We start from the raw sequence: 4,722 nt of genomic DNA, 5'->3' as shown, positions 1-4,722 counted from the left end.
CAGGATTATTCTTCACTTCTTTCCCATGAGTCTGCTCTTGCAAGTGTTTTTTTTATTTCTCCTTTTTTCAATAAGGGCATTTTAACACTGCACTGAGACCATATTGCTGCCACAAGAATGCTCACAGAAGAAAAATGAGAGTCATAAATCCATTAAAAATCATTTAGCCACTGTTTTTAGAAAAAAGAAAAAAACTATTTCCTATAACAACGAAATACTGACAGGTGTTTGTGTTTTCAGAGTTCAGTTTCATACTGGTGTACCAGTGAACCACACACAAACGGAAGAATTTAGTCATAAAAGTCCATTTCTGCTACTGTAATTGTGTCCTTTTTAAGGATTCTGTTGACAGAATGGCACAACATGACACCTCTGAACAATATCACTTTGCCAGCTAAAAGCTGCTGCATATGTATGGCCTTATTCAACCATTAAATGAAGAAGCAGTAATTATTTTCCATTGATCCAGGCAGCCAGTCACATGATCTGAACAGAAAATACTCAAATAAGCATGGCTTAGTAAATAATACCCATGAAATCTATAAAGACAAATTGGTTTGCCATCAAATCAGCGTGATTAACGAATATGCCAAAGTTTATCAGCAGACAGTTCAGATGCAGAGTCAGAAAAATTGTCTGTGGCAAATACTGTGCCCCACTCTCCTCTCTAGAAATTGTATCTCATCATGGTAATAGCAGAAGTTAAACTGCTACTGAGATTTTATCACAAAGTTTAGCTGCTGTAGTCATCCTAAAACACAAACATCAAATCTCCTTTGGAGCCAAACTTTTAGAAGCTAATTGGAGGTTTTTTCCAACAAATGATAGCCAATTAACATACATTGCTTCTACTTTTCACTGGTTGTCAGAGAAATAGCTCTTGGATGTTTCCTTCTTGTTAATATTATGAATTAGAGATTTTTTTTTTTTTTAAGGGAGCGGGAAAATAGAAATAGAAACTGCATAGCTCAGAAGCAGATATCAGCAGGAATAGGAGAAAGGGCCATAAGAGTAACAGACTAAAGATATCCTACAAATTCAATCGTGGTGCAGGAGTTATAAGGTCATGCTGTTGCATTAACATGTAAAGATCAAGCTTTGCTAGAAGAAAGCCCAGCTGCTTGCTGGCAATGCTAAAGAGAAACCTCAACCCTCAGGACGACTATAACCCAAGAGATGTGGGTTAGAGCACAAGCCACCTGCTGTTTCAGCATCCTACCAGCCAGCAGGTAGGGACAATGAAAACAGTACCTGGAAAACCTGCACACCTTGAGGCTATGAGTATTTTTAGAGTACGAAGCTAAAGTCACTTCAGATTACAAGCCAATGCACAAGACAAGTAAGTCAAACTATGCTTGAGTAGAACTGCACATTTTAAGGGACCAGTGCTAAATCTGAACCACAGATCTAGAGCTGTGTGATAGGGGAGTGTCTAGGCAAGATCTTCAAAACAGAGAGCACGTTCACATCTCTTACATGCAAAGTAGCAGATACCCAGTAACACACCTGATGAACTTCTTTCCCCGAGTTCTGTCCCCAAACACGGGATCTTCTATGACCATAGAACAACCCATTCAGATATTCCCCACATACTCCACACAATCTAGATGAAGGTTGCTCACTCTAAAAATCATTTATGTATGATGCACCCTGACACACTACTCCATTACCGGTAATACAATTTCAGTGGCATGGACAAGTAACCTACATATAGTCATTTACTTTTGAAATGGTGCAGGGAATTTTCACAAGCTCAATTTATCAAGACAGATCCCAGAAAATGCATGCAGGTGGCACTGGGCATGATGGACACTTCCATGCATTAATGGCCAGGTACCATCTCATTACTTCTTTTCAGAAGCAGTCTTTTTCTCTCTCCATGGAGAAATATTTCCTCAGTAGAACAAGTAAACTGCAATGGCTAGCTGATAAAATCAGTTCTGAATGACTGACCACCCATTATTAATTATATCTTACTTGCATATTCAATTCTGGTGGCCTTAAAAAAGGAGACTAAAACATGACTGTTATCCCAATGATTAGGCTTTCTTCCTCATTAAAGACTTCTTTGCACACACTCACAGGGTGGCAGAACAACCACAATGGCAAAGAACAAAATTGAGATGGATCCCATGAGATCCATCAGAATAACCCTTCAGAGATTTGCAGCTACATCACATCAACTTCCCTAGCCAACTTGGCCTCTTTGTGACTGACACTCCTTCCTGGAGAAATCCTAGAAGGGCTTAAACTGATAATTCCTAAAATACCTTCTAGGGTATTGATAGCTCCATACGTTTAAGGATAATGCAGTATTTTATTCAGCCACAAAACATAAACAACTTTCTTTGATACCAATATTTCTTAAAGGGATCTTACTCCTCTAGACCTTATCATCACATCAACTTCCCTAGCCAACTTGGCCTCTTTGTGACTGACACTCCTTCCTGGAGAAATCCTAGAAGGGCTTAAACTGATAATTCCTAAAATACCTTCTAGGGTATTGATAGCTCCATACGTTTAAGGATAATGCAGTATTTTATTCAGCCACAAAACATAAACAACTTTCTTTGATACCAATATTTCTTAAAGGGATCTTACTCCTCTTAGACCTTATTTGGCTAGGGGAAAAAACACAAACCAAAAAAAGAAGTCAGAAGTTGCTCTAGGGAGAACATTAAGAAAATAATAATCATTAAAGAGATTATTTTGGTCTTTGGCTAATAAGCTTCATTTTTGCCATGCTGCGTGAGTTCTTCCCACACATTCTCATTAAAAAGAGAAGTTTTGCATTAGCCTTTACACATTTCCTTGTGGTGGAAGCTCTCTGGTGCCTCAAGAAGGTGGGAAGGCCTAAGAGGTGCTTCCCCAGAACTCCTATGTGGAAGGAAGTTACAGCCAGGAAGCTAGGACAAAGCTCATTAGTATGAGTGAGGGGTTGTTAGCTGAACCTGGATCATTCTTTAACCCCAGATTGAATTTAAGGACACAAGATACGCATTCATCTCTGCAGGGAGGGAAACTCTAGCCCTGACATTGAAAGCCAAAGCCTACCATAGTCCTTCTGCAAGTATTACTATGGTAGGCTGGAAACAAAAAGATTTCAGCATGAAGTTGCTTAAATGTTTAGCCATTGGTGGCTTTGATATTGTGTCAAGGGCTACAGAAGGACGCATGTAGAAATGCAGAGATGCTATTAAGATGCAGATGCATCTACAGCTCTATCTTAATGTTTCCACCAGCAGCACTGCAGAGAAGAGCTCCACAAAGTGCAAGAGCTACAACATACATACACCGTGCTTCCACTTCAACCTGGTGCTGCAAAACCCATGCTGATGCTGTCTTGCACAGACAGGTATGGGTGCACAGACCACCCTAGCCCAATACCTATCACAACACTTATCTACTACACAAAGATTCCTTGCACTTCTGCTGGCATTTGTCCTGGTACCAGAACCTCTGGCATGTCAAAAACTTCAATAAAACCGAACAAATTAAATACAATGCTGTCCTGTTTAACTGGCTTAGTGTGCATAATCTCTTACCTGAGGAATTCCTTGATTTTTTCAGAGTTGAATCAGGTCTCTCGCCTTTTAGAATTGGAGGTATAGGCTGGTGAAGTCTCATGGAAATGGTTTGGAACAAAAAGATTTGGTGAGGAAAAAGTTTAGTAAATTTGTGAGTCTTCCTTTCCAGAGACAAAAATAAATATATCAGAGGCAACATGAAATAATTGAGAATAAAAAAATTGTTCTGAGGATGGGCAAAATATTTTATCCCAAGGCCAAAGTTCATCAGTTTTCACTTTGATTTATTTATGCAGCACCACTTTGGGGTACGGTAAAATTACAGAGCAACAGCCTTCTGAAATTTGACAAATTTGTCATGTCAACAGATGGGCTGTAAGAACAGAAGCTCTGAACTGGGATTAAGGATGATTTGGTCTTGAATAATTCCATCTAACTGCTAGTTACAGCTAAAACAGCTAGATATAAACTTAGATTGCTATCCATCTATTATAAATCATTCTGTTCATGATGTTGCTTTTTCAGAAAAACTACATATATCTCTCCTTGTAAATTTTCCCCTGCTGTTCTGATTCTTTGAAAAAATTATGCCGGACATCAGGTAGGGGGATTAATATTTGCTGACCAGAAAAATGGATGCCTTCCCCTCTTGACATTTCAGGCATCACATTGAATTATGTTGCTTAAATCTAATCATAGCATGCTACGTTTTACCATGCTGTTATACCTGATGCAATAAATCACTAAATTCTCTTAGAATCAATCTATGCTCAGCTGCAGTACTGCTATCGTACCCCACTGGTTTGTGTCACATTTAAGAGATCCAGCACCAAACTCACACTGCAGCAGAGTGCTCCATTTCATGAGTCTTGGAATTACAGTGAATTTAAGGGCATGGATTCAGGTGATCAAGACTTCACTTTATTTGTTTGTATTTTTAGGATGAAGAATTCCTGGAACTAAGGTCCTTGATTGCTCCAGGAAAAGTAGGTAGTACTTAGGAGGAATGGGCAACTTTGGGACCCTCATTGGCTCATAATGGGCAACTTTGGGACCCTCATTGGCTCTCATATTTATGAAATCTATAGTAGGTTTGACCTAAAGCTAAACTTAGCCAAAGATTATATTCACATACATTAATGTATCCAAATACACATACCCCCCTTAGAAAATCATATTCTTCTGCTGCATGAAC

Source organism: Aptenodytes forsteri, unplaced genomic scaffold (assembly GCF_000699145.1).
Source record: "Aptenodytes forsteri isolate BGI_AS27 unplaced genomic scaffold, ASM69914v1 Scaffold84, whole genome shotgun sequence".
Classification (NCBI taxonomy): domain Eukaryota; kingdom Metazoa; phylum Chordata; class Aves; order Sphenisciformes; family Spheniscidae; genus Aptenodytes; species Aptenodytes forsteri.
This window is presented reverse-complemented; position numbering follows the sequence as displayed.